This window comes from Barbus barbus (assembly GCF_936440315.1).
Source record: "Barbus barbus genome assembly, chromosome: 27".
NCBI classification, from domain to species: Eukaryota; Metazoa; Chordata; class Actinopteri; order Cypriniformes; family Cyprinidae; genus Barbus; species Barbus barbus.
The window spans coordinates 4,926,089-4,946,542 of NC_136755.1; the positions used below are offsets into that span (position 1 = coordinate 4,926,089).

At 37.4% G+C, this 20,454-nt stretch overlaps 1 protein-coding gene across 2 annotated transcripts in view; it reads left to right on the forward strand.

Moving 5' to 3' along the window:
- The first annotated feature begins 1,034 nt into the window (after positions 1-1,034).
- Positions 1,035-20,454, forward strand: part of epb41a (erythrocyte membrane protein band 4.1a) — a 73,331-nt gene continuing 53,911 nt past the window's right edge. For both annotated transcript variants that reach the window (XM_079381795.1, XM_079381796.1), the window contains exon 1: positions 1,035-1,164. The gene's annotated coding sequence lies outside the window, so the exon portion shown is untranslated. The remainder of the gene's footprint in view (positions 1,165-20,454) is intronic.

Here is a 20,454-nt window from a genome sequence, read left to right on the forward strand (position 1 = left end):
TTTTCTTTACTCATAAAAGTGGGTTTTCTCAGTGATATGGTTCAGTGAACCGTTATAAAAAGAATATTTTTTTTTCTTAGTGTGAAGAACATTTTTAATATTCTAAAAAACATATTCTGAAAATTCCATGGATGTTAAAGGTTCTTCATGGAAGCATGTATGCCACTAAAAAACCTTTATTTTTAAGACTGTTTGCTAAATGCTTTGAATTTACTTCCACACCAAAACAAATAAAAGTGCACATGCACTTTTTGTTTGTGTAGTCGCTAGGGCGGCACCATCATGCATTATTTACTAGTAGTGATGGGTGATGGTGTATTTTAAGGGAACACACCCAACCCTCCGGTCATAATTATTGTGTGGTTTGACAAAACGCTGGGATTTACTACAATCCAATGGAGACATTAGCTGTCCATTAAAGGCAGGACACCTCATAACTGAACCTGAATTATGCATTTTATATCTGAGATTTGTGGCGATAATTTATTTATATTTGCTTTAAAAGAAATGGTAATAAAATAAAATAATTTCTGAAAAAAAAAAAAAAAGATTAATTGGATTTACTAAAGTGGTTGCAATCAATGTATTTTAGCTACATTTAAATAAACAAAGTTGACTAAATTTCAACATTTAAAAAAAAAAAAAATGTTTGCAACCTCTTACCTTAACATTTTTTTTAATCTTTTTTTTTTTTTTTTTTTCCCAGTGTAGCAGAACAAGTTCATAAAAATCCAGCTGCGTCTGATAACACTTTTCCCCCTGAAATGTGTGTCTTTTATTTTATTTAGGGGATAGGAAGCTGATTTTCAGTCAGTTATACCTATTCTGGAAACAAAGTAGCATCTGAAATGAAACGAATCCGGTTGATCCCGTTTCTAAGTCTCCTTTGTTACGATGCTGCTCCAGCCTTTAGCGCAGGGACCGAAGCTCAGTGATCTCGCGTCTGATTGGCTCATTCCTACCTCTGCTCGTCTCCCATTGGTCGTCTTTCCAAATACGCTTGGCTCATTGCATAGCTAGCCCCCCCTTTTTACTAGAATCTAAACACCGTTTTAAAACAGCTTGGATAATTTTGTACATGGGTTTGCTTGCTGAGTGAAATCTGTGTGAAAGTGGATATCTTGTAGTGGATTATTTCTACTCGTTGATGAATTGAAGTGAAAGGTAAGAGGGGAATCTTGTGTATTGTGTGATGCTCGCGAGGACGGGAATCTGTTGACATTTATTTTATTTATTTTTTTCACATTCGGCGCCATTTTCAGACATTTCATTCACTTGCACCTGCTCTTCCATTATGACGCTCAATATGAAAGCTTTTTGATGGACAGCTGTCAAAACACGACAAAAGCCTCCGAGTTGTAGTGGTTTGAGGAGCTCTCTGATTTATTATATTGTTTCAGTGCTCTGTTGGCGGGCTGTCCGCATCTCTCATAGATTTGATACTTAATAACACTCAGCACAGCCACATGTTTTCATTCTTAAGCGCTTTGATACAAAATATCACAATTTAGTCGCGAAATGTATCATTTATGTCCGCTGGGTCGTGTCGTGGGAGGCTGTGAGAGAATAAAGCGCATGTTTACTATAAACAATGTTATATTGCTATTTCAGTGTTTATTACTAAAGCTTGTTGTGCATAATACGGTTGTTACTCGATTTAATAGGGGTAGATAATTAAATTTCTTTCTTTGTTTGCTGTAATTTTTTGGTCTGGTAAAACATCCAAATCAACTTGTTTTATTTAATGCTACAGAATAAATATGGCTGCACCAACAAACATTGTTTAAATGTCAGATCATGTTTTGCACAGTTTCACTTTATACAGTGCAGGTGGTCTACATTAAAATAAAACATCCTTTTGCATCATCAGTGTCCCACAGTTTTGAACACATCACATGCAGTGATGAGTCCTGCAGACTTTGCATTGCATTTCAAACCCAGAGGCCTTGTTACTATAATAGCTACCTTCAGTTTATTGTTTCTGTGCTTTGGCCTCAGTCTGCGCCCATTCAGAAATGTTATGCAATCAATCCCCATTTATAAATTGAAGTGATGTAAGCCTTTCCCATGTATTTGTAGAAAAAATGACAGAAATGTCTCTGATGTGATTTTCTGAATGTGCATGTACTTTGCATGCTCTTGGCTATCGTTCTGTTGTGCAGCAAAGCACTCAGGACTATGTCTGTTTATACTAGTGCAAGTGTACATGACGGTTCCTTAAGGTCTTTCCGGTATTTGTTTGTTCTTGAGAGCCCAACAACTTCTGCATGTGCTGCATTTCAGATCAGGTTTAACACAGTATCAGGGTTTGTGTGTTTATGGACGCTGTTCTGTTGAAATGAGAAATTCTTTGTAGAATTAGGAATTATGAGAGGTCACACCTGGAGTGTATTTGGGACCCTGGGTGTTAAAAGTATTGCAGTTTAAAAAGGTTCTGTTAGGCTTTCTCTTTCTCATTGATCTGCTAAGTAACATCTTGTTCTCATAATTCAAGTTTCTTTGTAAATTTTGATTCTTTTTCTTGTTTTTTTTGGTAGTTCTTCTTTTCCTCTCTTTCTGCTTTTGCATTGTGTCTTCCTGTTTCTCTGTGTCTGTTTTGTTCCCGCCGTCTCGAGCGACCGCCCCCGTCCGTTTCGTGTCCATGGAGATCAGGTGCTCTGTGGCGGCCTGTGTGACCATGTGGTCATTGATTGGTTTGATTGTTCATCCTCCTGAGCCCCTGTGTGTGTGTGTGTGTGCTTTACGGCCCCAGCCACTCAGCCTTTGGTTGTCCCAAGAGGAACCTCTCAATTTTGTTAATTTGGTCATATTTGGTCTGTCCATCGGTGGTTTGCAGAAAATTAGCATCTTAATTTGGTTTATCGGACCTTTCTCTGACTGGACGCTTGTGTATTAAGTCTAGAGGCTCTCAAAAGGTAAAGTGTACAATTTTGGCACCATTAGTGACACCAAATGGAATTACAATAACAACAAGATTATGACTTTTAAGAATATGAGAGTCATTGCTCAGACTGTGATCTGGTTGCTTAGGTTTACTTGTGAATTATAATCAGGCTGCAGCTAGTTTTACGACAGAGCTTCAGTCTTCATGTCCAAGTATACGTTAATATCCTATCTGGCCAAAATATATATATTTTTGAATATATATTACAAAATATACAAAAATGGCCAAACATATGCTGTTAAAACATGGTTTTATATTTGAAGTAGCTTATATTTGATTTATTTATTTATTAAATAGGCTATATCTAAGTATATGTATAATGTTCTATATATATATATATATATATATATATATTTTTTTTTTTTTTTTTTTTACTGGATGCATTTTTGTCCCATGAGATATTTTGTAATATATTTTTGCATTTTACAAGATATTTTAAATTTGAAAAATGAATTTTCGTAAGCAGTGTTATTTACAAAATATATTTAGCATATATTTGAAATGCTTATTTGGACAGAATTTATTTATTTATTTATTGTATGGGATTAAATACACTTAACTCTGCACATTAACTCGGAGCAAGCACGCTCAAAGTTCAACGAATGCTTCAATCACATTATCTAGGTTTGTTTCATTAAAACATTTACTTTAAAAAGACATTTTAAAAAGGTGAATTAGTTCAACTGAAAGTTTTAAAGAGTATGTAAATGTATTCATTTAATAGCTTACTTATAGTCTCCGCACATTAAATTGGAATACGAAAAAGGATTTTAACATCAGAAAAAAATAGACACTTAAGCTTTAAATGGTCAAAACATATACGTCTCCCTCCATGTTCCCGCGTTTCTGTTGTCTATGTAAATTGAGATTGCTCAAGCAAGAGTTTTCTGGGTCATTCACAGCTGGCTCCTGTCCTTGAGCCCAGGGTGAGCAGAAACTGGGTGTCTAAAGATGCAGACCAACATGACAGTGAGAGCAAGAACAACTGACAGCGAGATCCAGATGCTTGTTCTCCCTACTTTAGAGAGCGAGAGAGAGAGAGAGAGAGCATTTCTCTAATCCCGCACAGGACCCCGATTAATTTTAAAGCCGCTTTCCAGTCTTAAGCTCACTTTCTGCATCCAGTTACAAAAGCTCACAGCACTTAGGCTTTCCACTGCTCCGTTTACTCTGTCTTCCCATCGTTTACTGTCACCAAAACCCTAAAGTGCCACTGCTGATGTGGCATCAGTGCGTGGTGTGATTGGAGGTAAACACAGCGGAAGAAACAAATACGAGCTGATGCACCCAGAGGAAGGGATTTTTGTTGCACATCCATCCATTCAAGAGCCAAATTGTATGTATATGTGTTTTAAAGGAATTGTTCTACTGAAAAATGGAAATCAAATTATGTATGACTTTTTCTTGAGATGAACACAAAATCTGATATTTTGGAGAATGTTCACGTTGCTCTTTTCCATACAATGAAAGTGGATGGGGACTGGGGCTGTCAAGACAAAAAACAAGGCTCTTGCACTACATTTCAAATGATTTGATGTGAAACAATGAGTTTGTGTTGCTCACACATATGTATATAGTCATATACAATTTGTGATTTTGTTCATACCACTGATGTGAAAAGTGTGAGTTTTGTGTGGCTGCAGGCGTGAATGTGTTTGTGTTGGGTGTACTGTCACACCTGCTCCTGTGGGGTTCCTGCTTCCCATTTTTATGCCCAATCAGCAGCTCCTGCTCCTGCCAGCCAATCACAGAGCAGCTTTCCAGAGCTGGAGCTGTTATTCCTGTGGATTTAACCAGAGATTTCCAGCACTCGTCATCATATTCTCTCAGTTCACTCTCTCCTCACCTTCCTTTCTCAATCCTAAACAAATAATGGATATTTGAATAGTGAATATGTGATGCTTGAATCTCAAATATGAGTTCAATATGTGCTTGTCAAGCAGTCTGTATACATTGTAAAACATAGTTTGCCTTGCAAACTATAAAATGTACTTCAGTTTTGCATTTTCCTGTATGTGAAATCTGCAGATTTCCACTTTTTACAATGTGATATTTACAGTATTTTTAACAACACCTTTAATGTGCTAGAAGCATATATATTTGATATTTCTAATCAAGCGTTTTATAAAAATTAATTTTAAAATTAATTAAAATACACATTTTAATAATAATATTTTAATTTTAATAAAAAAATAAAAAAAACTAATTAAACAAATAACTGTATTTAAAAAAAAATACAAATTAAATTCATTTTCAATTTTCAAAAGATGAAAAGTGTGTGGATTTAATGTAACTTAATTACAGATATAAATGAACAAACACACACTACTGTTTTTAAGTCTGTATTTATTTGATTAAAAAGAAAGCTAAAACACTAACATTGTGAAGCATTATTACAATTTCATCTGTTTTCTATTCTAATATATTTTCAAATGTAATTTATTTCTGTGATCAAAGATAAATTTTCAGCATCATTACTCCAGTCTTCAGTGTCACATGATCCTTCAGAAACCATTCTAATATACTGATTTGCTGCTCAAGAAAGCTTTATTATTATTGATGTTTAAAAGTTCAAAAGAACAGCATGTATTTGAAATAGAAGTCTTTTAAAACATTATCTATTGTCTTTACTGTCAGTTTTGATAAATTTAATGCATCCTTGCGGAGGATGCATCAAAGGATAATTTAAGATATTAATTGATGGAAAATGCAACCAGAATTGCCTCTGACTGTTACAATGTATTTTGTAACTGGTAGTGAGCTGTTACTCTGTGTAAAATCCTGCGACAGTCATTAACAAAAAGCCACATTTGTGTGGCGGTGTCCGATCAGAATATGTGAGCGGAGTGGAGCGTCAACAATTTCCCCTCCGCGCTCCGAGCATTTAATAATCACTCCGCGCTCACTGATATCAGAAACACTGCTCCACGGCTAAAGTATTTCAGTATGTTTGACATATCACAGTTCTATGGAAGCCCGTTTCCGCCACTGGAAAAAAAAAAAAAAACTTTTTATCTCACAATTCGAACTTTAAAAAAAAAAATTTTTTTATATATAATTTTTTATATAAACTCGCAATTCTGACTTTTTTCCCTCAGAATTGTGAGATATAAACTCGCAATTGCGACTTATAAGGTCAGAATTGCGAGTTAATACCATGCTGTTCTGAGAAAAAAAAGTCAGCTGTCAGCTGAAAATATTCAGAAGGAACAAATAAATTCCTTGAGAAATATAACTTCCCGCTCATATCCACTGCAGTCATCATAGCCTTCACATTCTTTCTGATTTGAGTGATCCTTTTCTATCAAGCTAGTTGAATATGTTTAACGTGAATTCTTGCTAAATATGCAGTTATATTACGGGTCGTTGGCATGAATTGTAGTCGTGATGGAGCGGTGATGGAGTGCTCTTGGAGCGAGTGAAAACCACGACGCTCCGACTTTTAAAAAATCCGCTCCTCGCTCCATTCAAAATCACACCGCTCCGCTCACATACTCTGATTGTGAGTAACTGTTGCTGTCATGACAGATCTTTTTCAGAACCAGCCACTATAAAAATATTCTGACTATGGGCGCGGGCCAGATATTATTGCTGGCGGGCCACTTTTGGCACACTGTTGCCGACCACTGGTATAGACTATAGTGTCATTGGGCAGAAAAGAGCAAGTGTCAGTTTGGTCAGTTGGCCAGAAGCCATCAGGCCGTCCTTATTATTGAGTCCTGATGGCACACAGCATCAGTGTGCTGGACTAAGACGTGTGAGTCTGCTCGCTAACTGTATAATACTTCTGCTTTTACACATCTTGTTTTTGAAAAACCGATCTGTGCTTCCTGGAACACTTCCACATAAATCCCCTAATTAGCTTGATGCTTGTAAATAAATAAAAATAAAGTCTAGATGTTTAATGATGCTCTGTTTGAATTAATTACAATGATGCTACACTACTGAATAAACACATACTGAACTTGATGATTATTAAAACAATGCTTTGCCAGTCATCAGCATTTGTTCTGCTCACTCAAAAAAAAAAAAAAAAAAATACAAAAGCCTTCAGTGATGCCTTTTCAAAACACCTTTGTACCTTATTTACTCCTAAAGGGTGCATATCTTAGGTACTGTCACATTCGCTGGAGCAAGGAAGCCAGGAGACAAGGAATTCACAAAATGAGAGTCTTTAATAATCCAAAGAGGGATCATAGAGCACAAGAAGACATTCAAGGACCGACAAACACTAACTGAAAGGACTGGGGCTTATAAAGACAGGATAGCGAGGGACGAAAGGAGACACACCTGGAATCAAATTAAACACAATCAATGAGGGAGAAACTGGGTCACGGAACACATGGGGGACAAAAACACAACAAATCAGTCCAGGGGCGTGACATTACTCCCCCCTCCCGGAAGGCGCAACCCGCGCCGTAATACTTCCACCGGGGGGAGCGGGCAGACAGAGTCCAGGGAGGCGACGAAAGAGGGAGGAGACAGGAACAGGAGGAGCCAAGTTGGACCCAGGCCGCAACCATAACAGTGGCCCATGGTGGAGCCGACGGATGGAGGAGCCATGGAGGAGGGATGGCTACCGACTCCAGGGGGCCGACCAACGGTGGCGTAGCAGGTGGTGGAGGAACCCGAAGCGGAGAGCCGAAGAGCAAGGGCGACGGGGAGGATCCGGTGGCCCAAGGTGGAGCAGATGGCGCCGGCAACCAAGACGGAGGTGGGGATCCAGATAGCCGCGGTGGAGCCGGAGCGACAGAGGACTGAGGAGGAGCCGAAAGGTGCAGCCGGAGGAGTGGAGTCCCAAGGCGCAGGATGGTAGACGCCAGGCCAAGGCAGAGCCGGAGGAACACTGAAAAAAAAGAGAAACAAAACGGAGGGTACAAACATGGAGGTAATGGATTCGGTCAGTCCTTCTGTCACATTCGCTGGAGCAAGGAAGCCACGAGACGAGGAATTCACAAAATGAGAGTCTTTAATAATCCAAAGGGGGAACATAGAGCACAAGAAGACATTCAAGGACTAAAAAACACTAACTGAAAGGACTGGGGCTTATAGGGACTGTTTACACCTGGTCACTTCATGCGTTTTTTCTGATCGGATAGCTTTCCGATCGTGAAAAGACCAGGTGTAAATGCTCGAAACGCATTCGAGACGGATATAAATCCGATCGCTCAAACCACTTCAGGAAGTGGTCTGGGCCACATTCCTGACGAAACTGAACAAGTGTAAATGCATCTGGTTGTTGAAATCACATATGCTAATTTTACTCCTCCCAAAATATTAAAATAATAAATGTGTTAGAGCATTTTATAGGCTACATGGCATGTTATAGTCAGATATGACAGTGCTAATGGAACAAGCATCACCGCGGATGAGTAGCTGAGTATCTCTTCAGCAAGCCGACACGCAAACTGCCGCGAATGAAACTGAAAGTAGGTAAGTCGCAGACGCTCAACACACAATCATCTTCTTTAAAATTAGTGAGACTAACCTATCTTTCTAGTACTGATGCAAACTGATGCTCTCTCCTGTTGCGGTCTCTGATATTGAAATTAGCTGATAATGAATAAAATGCAGTGCATATGTATTGCTTTCATTGACGTGAACTCCATTAAATTTGCATCTAGCGCGGGAATTGAAGAACGGATTTATATCTGTTTTGCGAAAACATATTTATGTGGCCAAGAGTAAATGGAAACATTTTAACAAATCAGATAGATATCCGATCAGAGAAAACGCATGAAGTGACCAGGTGTAAACAGGCTCATAAAGACAGGATAGCGAGGGACGAAAGGAGACACACCTGGAATCAAATTAAACACAATCAATGTGGGAGAAACTGGGTCACGGAACACACGGGGAGCAAAACACAATAAAACAGTCCAGGGGCGTGACAAGTACATATTGGTACCTAAATGGTACATATTTGTACCTTTGAAAAGTATTGCACCCGTGACAGCTTTTGTACCTTTTTTTCTGAGAGTAATAGACCTATAAGATAGACTGATAATGCTGTCAACATTGACTGATGTGCTACTTTGTGGAGTAAAAGAAATGTGATAGTTATTGAATATGACTATATATATATATATATATATATATATATATATATATATATACAAAAGGCTGAAGAATATTGATGTATGTTTTATTTTAGCTATACAGCCCAAGCCGTTTCTCTTCCTGAAAAAGCAGGACTAGTGTGAAGATAAGTGTGTGAAGATAAAGAGTATTGATGTGTCAGTGTAATCTGGTCTTTGGTTCTTGTGGGACTGATGATGATCTGAGTCAATAATTTGAGTGTGTTCCTCTATGAAGGGTGTCGGACAGGTCAGAGGGTGAAGGGTCTCGCATATGTCCACTTTTCACGGTCTCTGAGAGGCCAAAACACCCCACGCACACCATCTGTCACCACTGCACAGTGTGTGTGTGTGTGTGTGTGTAAGAAGGAAGAAGGCTTCAGCAACTATACACAGATGTTGTTGTGGATGTGAGTGTTTCCTGTTGTCATCTGAGCGCAGTCAACTGTAATACACTGTAAGTGTTGCAGTGAGATATAATTGGATGTGTGTGTGTGTACGTGTGTGTGTGTGTGTATCTGCACTTGATGCATAAGAGGATGATGGAGTGTGTGTGTGTGTACCTCTGCATTTAGGTGAACTGTAAAGGGATGATGTTGTGCGTGGGCAGTGTCGAGGATGATGTGTGTGTGTGTGTGTGTGTAATTTAGAGAGCTGTAATTAGATAAAGTTGCGGTTGTCCAATGGCAATAATGGGATAAAAGTGTGTTTTGGTTCATGGGGAGTGTGTATTTTGAAAGAGTTATAAGTGATGTTATTTGCATACAAGAGCTGTGTGATGCATTGATGGATGGCAGATGCAGCAGGGAGATGGAGAAGTGTGTGTGTGTGTGTGTGTGTGTGTGGAGGGGGAGGGGACTGTAGAGAGTGGATTAGTGTTAGTGCAGTGGTGTTAGCGGCCAGAGGATCCAAACAAAAGCAGAGCTACAGAGAGTTTGTATAGTGGAGTATTCTTAATAGTCATTTACTGTTTTGTTAAATATGTATTTTATTGATTATTATCAATACTAAAATATTAATTTACTTATAGAGAAAGTGTTTGTACAACAGTGGAGTAATAGTTGTTATTTTGTTATTAAATGTTTATTTAAATATGCTGATTATGTTACAAACATTTATTTATTATTTATTTGTTTGTTTATTTATTATTTTTCTTTCAATATTTTCTATGAATTAATTATTTATTTATAGAGAAAGAGTTTGTAAAGTTTTGTAAAAACAAGTGGAGTAGCATGTATTATTTTTGAATTAAATATTTATTTAAATGTGTTAAATATTTATTTTACCATTTGTTTTTATTATACCTATCTATCTATCTATCTATCTATCTATCTATCTATCTATCTATCTATCTATCTATCTATCTATCTATCTATCTATCTATCTATCTATCTATCTATATTAAATTTACTGGCACATTATTTTTTTTCTGTCAATATTTAATTATTTGCAGAGAAATACTTCATACAGTGGAGCAATGGAGTAACATTCATTATTTTGATATTACAATTTTATTTAAATATGTGAAATATTTAACTTTTTACAGTTTTTTTTTAATTTGCTTTGGTACTATTTTCACAAGTAAGGTGTGTATTTTCAAAAAGCTAAACTGATCACACTTGTAACACCACTAGACATTATTTCAAAATCTGATCTCATGCTTTCATTAGTTACACATATTTTCATCATTGTTTCAAAACACAAGATTATTGTAATATATATTGAGAACATTTGATTTAATCACTGAAACACAACATTGTGATCTTCTTTCAATTTAGTACCTTTAACAATCAGTTCCTTCCTCTAAAATTAGAGCAAACAATGCAAGATACAACCCGAATTCCGGACATGTTGGGACGTTTTTTAAATTTGAATAAAATGAAAACTAAAAGAATTTCAAATCACATGAGCCAATATTTTATTCACAATAGAACATAGATAACATAACAAATGTTTAAACTGAGATATTTTACACTCTTATCCACTAAATGAGCTCATTTCAAATTTGATGCCTGCTACAGGTCTTAAAATAGTTGGGACGGGGCATGTTTACCATGGTGTAGCATCTCCTCTTCTTCTCAGAACAGTTTGAAGACGTCTGGGCATCGAGGTTATGAGTTTCTGGAGTTTTGTTGTTGGAATTTGGTCCCATTCTTGCCTGATATAGGTTTCCAGCTTCTGAAGAATTTGTGGTTGTCTTTGACATATTTTTCATTTAATGATGTGCCAAATGTTCTCTATAGGTGAAAGATCTGGACTGCAGGCAGGCCAATTCAGCACCTGGACTCTTCTACTACGAAGTCATGCTGTTGTAATAGCTGCAGTATATGGTTTTGTATTGTCCTGATGAAATAGACATTGTCTGGAGGGGAGCATATGTTACTCTCAAACCTTTTATATACCTTTCAGCATTCATAGTGCCTTCCAAAACATGCAAGCTGCCCATACTGTATACACTTATGCACCCCCATACCATCAGAGAGGCTGGCTTTTGAACTGAATGCTGATAACACGCTGGAAGGTCTCCCTCCTCTTTAGCCTGGAGGACACGGCGTCTGTGATTTCCAACAAGAATGTCAAATTTGGACTCGTCTGACCATAGAACACTTTTCCACTTTGAAACAGTCCATTTTAAATAAGCCTTGGCCCACAGGACATGACGGCGCTTCTGGACCATGTTCACATACGGCTTTCTTTTTGCATGACAGAGCTTTAGTTGGTATCTGCAGATGGCACGGCAGATTGTGTTTACCGACAGTGGTTTCTGGAAGTATTCCTGGGCCCATTTAGTAATGTCAATGACAGAATCATGCATATGAGTGATGCAGTGTCGTCTGAGGGCCGGAAGACCACAGGCATCCAACAAAGGCCTTGTCCCTTACGCACAGAGATTTCTCCAGTTTCTCTGAATATTTTGATGAAGTTATGCACTGTAGATGATGAGATTTGCAAAGCCTATGCAATTTGACGTTGAGGAACTTAGTTTTTAAAGTATTCCACAATCTTTTTATGCACTCTTTCACAGATTGGAGAGCCTCTGTCCATCTTTACTTCTGAGAGACTCTGCCTCTCTAAGACATCCCTTTTATAGCTAATCATGTTACAGACCTGATGTCAATTAACTTATTTAGTTGCTAGATGTTCTCCCAGCTGAATCTTTTAAAAATGTCTTGCTTTTTCAGCCCTTTGTTGCCCCCGTGCCAACTTTTTTGAGACCTGTAGCAGGCATCAAATTTGAAATAAGCATAAATGATGATTTATGTTTTTTATTACATTTATTATAACTTTTTTTCTGTCACTGGTTTATTTATTTGTATGTCGGTTTCTTTATGTACATTAATGTCATGTTTTTATTTATATAATATTATTTTTAATATGACTTGTTATTTGAACTTTGACAGTTGTTGTTTTGTGGCTGACTGATGTCCTGATGAACTCAGCATTGGTGTTGTTGTCTGATTATCAGGCAGGGTTCAGGACTTCAGCATGTCTAATGCGTCTCTGTCTCAGTTCGTTGTGTTTGTTTCAGTCATTGTTGTCTCAGTAAATCCGTGCTGTCATGCCCTCGGCCCCTCCTTCCTCCACCCCACACCATTAATAGCGGCCCTACAAAAGCATTGTAAAACACAAATGCATGTAGACAGGCCTCATACTGGCAGTGAACTGGATATTAGCAGTGTGACAGCGCCTGTAGAAAGGATGACATTGATTTGGGTGAGATATTGGACGGCCTGTTGGGAAAAGAGGCTCATATTTGATTGCTGTAATGGCAGACGGGCCAAAGTATGTCACAGGAAGCTTCCAGACATCCACACACCCTGCTCACCTGTTCCTCCGGGCCAGCAAAATGAGATGGACTGAATTATACCCCTTTCCCACAGACACAGTGCCGAATACAAGACAGTTCTGGGACGGGAAAATGGGCTCTGCACCTGCTGGTTTCAAATCGGAAGCTGACGCAAAACAAAACTAGATCACTCCCATTATTATCAAGCAAGTTATTCAGACCGGGAGCACACAAAGTTGTGTTCAGTTGACAGAAACCACATTACTTTTGTTGTCACAACACACAGACAGACTCTAGCCACTTTATTTACACTGTTCATCTCAAATAAAATTATAGGGTCATTCCGGGTCAACTCAACAAGTACAATTGTTGTTTTGATATTTTTCTGGTGAAAGTAATACACAAATGAAGAAGAATGTCAAAATATTAAATGCCAGATATAAATTTAGTGAGTAATCCACTATTTTGTAGATTTGGAGTCAAATTACATGTGGGTAAAAATGACTTTAGAAAGATGGCAGCATTGTTTATTTTCAGACAGAGATTGGGTCTTTTAGTAAAATCTGCTGACTTTAGCAATATTTGTTGCATTATATGCCAATGGAGGCAATTCAAAACTTAGAAAAACACTTTTAATTTTTCCCTGAAGCTTGCAATGCATGAGTGTAACTCAAGAAGTATTAAATATATCTTAAAATTCTTTTAGATTCTGATTCTTAACAAAGTTTTGTTTTGGTATCTTAATTTTTAAGGCTTTATATTGTCAATTTCCAGATATACTGGGATTTAAATGTGGCTACAGGAGTAGGAGAATTGCTGCACTTTTCAGTTGTCAAAAACCAAATGTGGGTCACTTTGCACACAGCTGATACTAACTGTCATCTTTGACATATAAAGAACAGAGATTGCTAAAGTCAACAGATTTTCTATTAGACCAGTACCTATCTCTGTGTAACAATTAAATGATGATGCTGCCATCTTTCTAAAGTCATTTTCCCCCCTCCAAATATTAGGTGAAAATTGTGTTTTGATCCCTGTCATCAAAATAGTGGATTACTCAGTAAATGGGTCAATGACGTGATGCCTAAAGTTTCTGTCCGACTTCTTTTTTTTTCAGTTAAAAATTGGTTTAAATGCATAAAAAAGATGCCATATATAAGAAGTACCTCTCCCACATATGTACCAACTTTAATTTTTCAAAAAACATTAGTTATTTGTAATTTATTCAAAGTGTCAAAACATCATCTGGTGCGACCGTCCGGCCATAACTTTTGTTTTGGAAACATCTTTGATATTACCCTAAATTTTTTCTGATTCATTTTCTGCACTATTTGTCATGTTTTCCAAAGTGATTTGTAATCCTGTATAAAATTGCAAAGCATTTGTATTTATATTTCCATCATAATATTATTATATATATATTATCATGTGGTGTGACCAAATATCATTTGGTGCGACCATTCCAGAGTGTTTTCCATTATAGATATATGTCCCAGATTCACAGTTTTTGTGCTTTTATATTCAATTAATGGTTTATATACACAAAATACTATATTTTAATATAATTTGGAATAAATTTGTATGCAGTTTGGGTCATTTCGAGCGGTTTGTGTGTAATCTTTGTACAATATGATAAAAAAAAAAAAGGAATTTAGAGCATCTAAATTCAGTTTGGTAATTATACATTTATTAGTAATTTATTATATATTTATTAATAACTATTTTAATCTATTTTACCAGATTCCACTGCCAAGCAAAGTAATAGGCAGCATGTTAATTCTGACCAAGCAGTCATGCACAAACTCCAGATGTAATTTTCTGCTGTAAGAAAGATGTTTATGATTTCATCTCAGAACCTGAGCCAGCAACTGTAAATTGACCCTTAGCAAAGACCCGGCCTTAGTTACTGTTGCTACGTCAGACAAATCATCCGACAAACCATGGCACTTTTATGCCATACATCATGTTCTCATGCAGTGAAAAATACATCCCGGAGCAAAGAAGACACTGACAACACGCCGACATACAAGACAGAGCAGGTTACTTTTGGTATTAAACAAAGTCTCAGAGTTCAAATTTAGTCTTTTTTTTTTTTTTTTTAAAGAAATCAACAAATACAGTTTTGTGTCTCTTTAATGTGTCGTGACAGATCGCTGTAGCACCTCAGTTCAAGCGGCATGTGACCGATCATCTCTTACTAGTTATAGCACAAAATAAACATGAATGAACATCAGAAGGTATCTTGTTTCAAATGTGAAAAGATGTCAATACACACTATTTTTCAAGTTCAAGTCCACCAACGTTAATCTACTCTCCTGTCTAGTTTGTTTGTCGGACAAAAATGGCTGATTTGGCATTATGATTGCTCAGATAGCCTGTTAATCAAACTCCCGGCGAAGGGTCAATTGAGCAGCCAAGGTTGGGCAAAGTTTAGAAATAACTGGGTCTAAAAAAATGACTGCAGTTAATGCAATATGCTGAACCTTTCACGTTTCTTTAAATTGATTTTTAATGATGTAAGGTCTTTGTGTCATTTGGAGCGACCACTCATCATGTGGTGCGACCAATAATAGCAATAACTTATTAAATTAAAAATAAATGATCTAATTTCTGTGGCTGAAATATGAATCATTGCTATAGTATCCTTAAGTGAATGGTATTTTAAAAATACTTTTCTCAGTTGTATGCAATTTACAGAAAAAAATCAGTCTGCTAACTACAATTAAGAAGGCAACTCTGAAATTATAGAACAAAAATATGTACATGTATGTAAAAATGTTCATTATGTACAAAAACTCAAAAGAAATGCAAATACTTTGTTTCTAAACACCTCAGTTACTGAGAACATCTAAAAAAAATGTTAAGCATGTTAAGGAAATTAATTAATTTTAATATAAATCATGGTCGCATAACATGATATTTGTTAAGGCTACAGATGATTAATCTAGATGAAAGAACACTAAAATCACTTAATAAATTTTTTTATATACATTTATGTGTACACAACCTTCTTAATGTTTGAACAACGACAAAATATATTATTATTTTTTGTATTAAAAAATTTGCCTGTCGAAAATCCTTATACGTCAATGACCAAAATATTCATTGCACATTTAAACACTTTGTCCTTTCATTGCAATTTATGCTCATCTTTCATCATAAAAAAATATTATTATAACTGGGGAAGTTTCTGAAATTTGTTTAATTTGACATGGAATGACACTGTTTTACTTACAACTATCATGTTTTCAACTAGTAAACGGAAACGGAAACCGTCATGCACTGTGTTTGTGGGCAAGTTGCAGAATGTGTCATCATTTGACTCTCAGGCCAGTGGAAACGTGGGCCGGTTCTGAGAGTTTCACAGATCTCCTAGCAGAGCACTGTGTGTGTGTGTGTGTGTGTGTGTGTGTGTGTTTGCTGTAGGGTCAGTGTCAACTGTTGTACCGATGTGTGCAGGTAGATCAAGTTCTTTAAAGTGAGAATCTTCGGCCAAGTAGAAAGACACTGAGAGTCACACTCTTTGCAGTAAAGCATCTTTTATTGTATGTGCTTGTGCAGCTGAATGGTTCAATCGAGCAGATGCTGGGTGGGGAGTTGTTTAGGACTTTAAGTAGATAAATGGAGAAGTTGAGAAGTTCACTTCCTGTTTGGTTTAATTTCAGAACGGGAGGTGTAGCATCTTGCTTTCGGCAGTCGCGTATACACACACTTGCACTTTGTTAAGATGGAGTATTTTATTGTGTAGTACTCACACAGACCTCTGTGCTATGTTATATTTTGCTTGTCATTTATAGTTTGCTCATTAACCCTTTCCCCACCATTAACAGAATTTTCCGGCTTTACGTGTTTTCCCTCTTATACGATAGGAGAGGCTATTACACCGCTATCTACACATCTGAAAGAGTACTGAACTTCTGGATCAAAACACAGTGTTGAAGAATCAGAAAAAGCAATCGCGTATGTAAGCAGATGCATATGTAAAAACAATATCACCAACCATCAAACAAACAGCATAATCAAACCGGCCTAATGTTACTTAAAGCTGCAGTCTGTAAGTTTTGCCTCTGTTGCCATCTCTGTTTGAAAACCTGGATTTGCAGCTCTGTGCGGAATTATCTTCTAATCTAATGTTTTGAGGAGTATGTTTGTCAGTGTGTCAGACAGACACCGGACCGGTGTGGATACTGTACTTAAGAATCCCAGATTCTAGCCTACATCTTGGAATATATGACCCAAATAAAAATGTTCACCTTATATTGCCATCTGAACAAGTAAGTAACAAGTCTGCCACGTTTGTTCTGACCAACTGAGGAAAAAAGCATTACAATAAATCGATCTGTTAGCTCATATCACATCTAACCATGCAAATTATTATTATTGTTATACTTTGTCAAATTATTAATGTTAACAACATCAGTATTGCATGACTATGAGTATAGTGTGTATTAGCGTGTAGATTTCAATTTCTGTTCAGTCTAATCTAATCTAAACTATGCTCCCTTCGAACTGGTTTTCTTTAAAATACAAATCTTGTGTAATCCCAGGCTATCTGTTACAAGAAGCACATTTAAAACTGGAATTTAATTTAATTTCATTCACATGTGTTTCATAAACACATAATCCTTTCTGGGTTACAATCCGCCATCAAAATGATACATTTAATTATTCTAGCTGCTGTGAGAAAAGGCTATAAATTAGCCACCACCTGCAGGATCCTCACATGTGATAGCCTACTAGCCGGGACAACTTCTTTATGTTTACAGACGTGACGTAATGACGCAGTGCCATGTTCGAATTTCCCACGAAAACCTACCCAAACCACTCAAATTAGAAAACATTATTATAAGATAACCGTTGTGAATCGGGCTAAAGTAAGGTGATAGTTTTGATCACTGGCTGGTTATGTACTTGCTCAAATATTGATTTCGGATATAGTTCGCTGGATTACACATTTGACTTTTGCTGATAAATAATTGGGGATATCTTAGTGCACGCAACACAGAGAAAGAGTACATACTGTTCATTTACATAAACTACCAGCACTATAACAATACATTTGCATGGTAAAATAGCCTACATGACAATGTTAATGCATTTGGTCTTGGCGGAGTACCGAGACTTGTAGTCTCAGCCTCAGACATCACGACCACGAACCATTGGCTGAACGTCTGATGTATATGGCACACAAAAGTGTAAACACTTTAAGAGTTTCAAAGTCGTCATCGGATTGGTTAGATTATACAGGATTTCTGGGAGATGTGTGTGTCGCGTTCTTTAACGTTCCGCCTGGAAACAAAGATGCCGTGACGCCAAACCCCCTTACGAAAGAAGAAAGCTGTTGCGTTTACAACTGTGACGACGAGCGCTTATCAGGCTCAACTAAACGATGGATTTTCAAAAGTATGTGAAATATTTAAAGTTTGAGGCATAGAATCTTTAAAATACATCCGAGAGTTTTACACTCCAGTCTGTTATTGTACATGTCGGTCAAACGGCCTCATGGGCGGGCCTTGGCCGATGGAAGCTGCCATGGATTCCAGACCTTTAGCCGTCAGCCTGAAGGTCTGGCTACGCAAGACTACGAGACCTGCTACTGCCAACATGCTGCTGTGAGCATGTAAGAAATGCTGCTGCTGCACATATAACATACATGAAATAACCCCCATATAGCATACATGATAACCTCGTAGCAGATCTATACAGGTGGAGCTGGGGAAGGTGGAGGGTTTCTGAAGCATGCTGCAACTGCTATAGCAAGCACTAGTCATATATTTGAATGTTGAGCAGCTAGCTAAATTGGCTATCAATACAGGAGAGAACCAATCAGCTGTGCCATGTGATAATGATGTCATTATGTCAGACTGAGATAGACCTATCAGACTGCGCCATCTGGAGTTTCATGCCAGAACACTGTATTTGTTTTCCTCACGAGGACTGTTGGCTGATCCACATGATGTGAGTGATTTCAGACTTTACTGTGCTTGTGGGGACATTTCAAAACCTGACTCACGCACATTAAATGACAAGGAAAGTTCCTTGACCTGTTGATTTATTGAGAATAAAGTGATATTTGTTGTGAGAGGGAGGTTAAATGCATCTTGGTGCCAGATTAGTTGAATAAACACTCTGACTCAAACAGTGGCAGCCATTCTGCATGAATGGGATGGTCTTCTTTAGTCCAGTCTGTCTTCAAGAGACTGCATGTGCTTAGACTTGGAGGCTAAACATAATGAGGCTTTGTAATTACTTTGCTAGTGAATGGGAAAGAACGACGGCTGAATAGCAGACCTGTGTGTGTGTGTGTGTGGATAAGATGATTCAACAGGGAGCTATTTGAGCCTGTATTCATTTACTTGTCTGTGTGCTGTCAACTAGAATGACAACTTAATAATCAATCATTTTATTAATTGTCATCTCCATTAACCTAGGCAAAAATAGTGTTGAAGTAGGCCTAGTTGAAATGACGAGTCACGGACCCAAATTTCAATGCAATATTAGCATGGAGGGGGACTTTTTTTAGCTTTTGTACAGGTGGGGGATAGAGGGGACAATGGAGAGATAGTTTGGAGGATTAGATGGATGATGTGTTGAGGAAGTCCCTCAGTTTAGTCTGAATCTGTACGGGACAGCAGAACAGCATGAGAACTTGTTCGGTGAGATCATGTTCTTTGTAGTCTCAGTGATTCTCCTTTGATGTAATTCAGGTGCAGCTGGTTTCCAGTAGCCGTGTGATCAGCTTCTTGTGTTTGTCCAGGGCGACGTTGACGTGTACAGAGAGGACACACCAGCAATATACAATGAGATCCTTGTATAGTATAGTAGTTAAGGTGCAGTCATATTGGCATTTTTCATGGGAAAAAAAAGTTCCAGTAGTGTAGCGATGAAACACAGAAGTCACTTTCAAACCAAGCAGATTTCTGTTGGTCAGTGTGACAATTTCACTTGACCAATTTGAACCTCATGAAAAATTCAAGATTGGGAAATCTTGACTGGATTTTGCCCTTAAAAATGCACGTTTCGCTCATTTTCAGGTTGGTAACATTAATTCATTGCATTGAGCAACAAAAACCTGTTTAGTTTGAAAGTGAATACTGTGTGAGGGGTGGTTCTTCCGTAGCTATGCTATTAAGATACAGCAGACATTTTTTTGCTCGCTAAATCTTGCTGTGATTTCGCTAACGTGACCGTACCTTTATGATCATGTCAGTCAACAAATGAAGAGTTCATTTGCAAAAAACGATAACTCAATTTTTATTTATTTTCAGAAATCACGTTTTTTTTTATTGCACATTCCAAGTAATATCAATCAAACTGCAGTTGGGTTATTTTGATTAAGTAATAATAATTTAAACAAATACAGGTAATTTACAAAATTAAAGTTAATTGAAAGTATGTTTTTTTTTACACATTAAAAGTTTATTTTATAGCAAAAGCAGATAACTCCAACAGTCGTTTTTTGGCAAAAGCAGATAACTCCACATTTCATGCGTTAGAGTAAAAAAAAAAAACCCCACTCGTTTAATCTTTGTAATCTCCTCAGATGACAATGTAGATGCCTGACAAACAGTGGCGGGCACAGGGCGGGGGGCCGGGGGGGATTTGAGCCCCTGCCTCTTTGAGGTCCGACCTCAATCAGGAGGGCA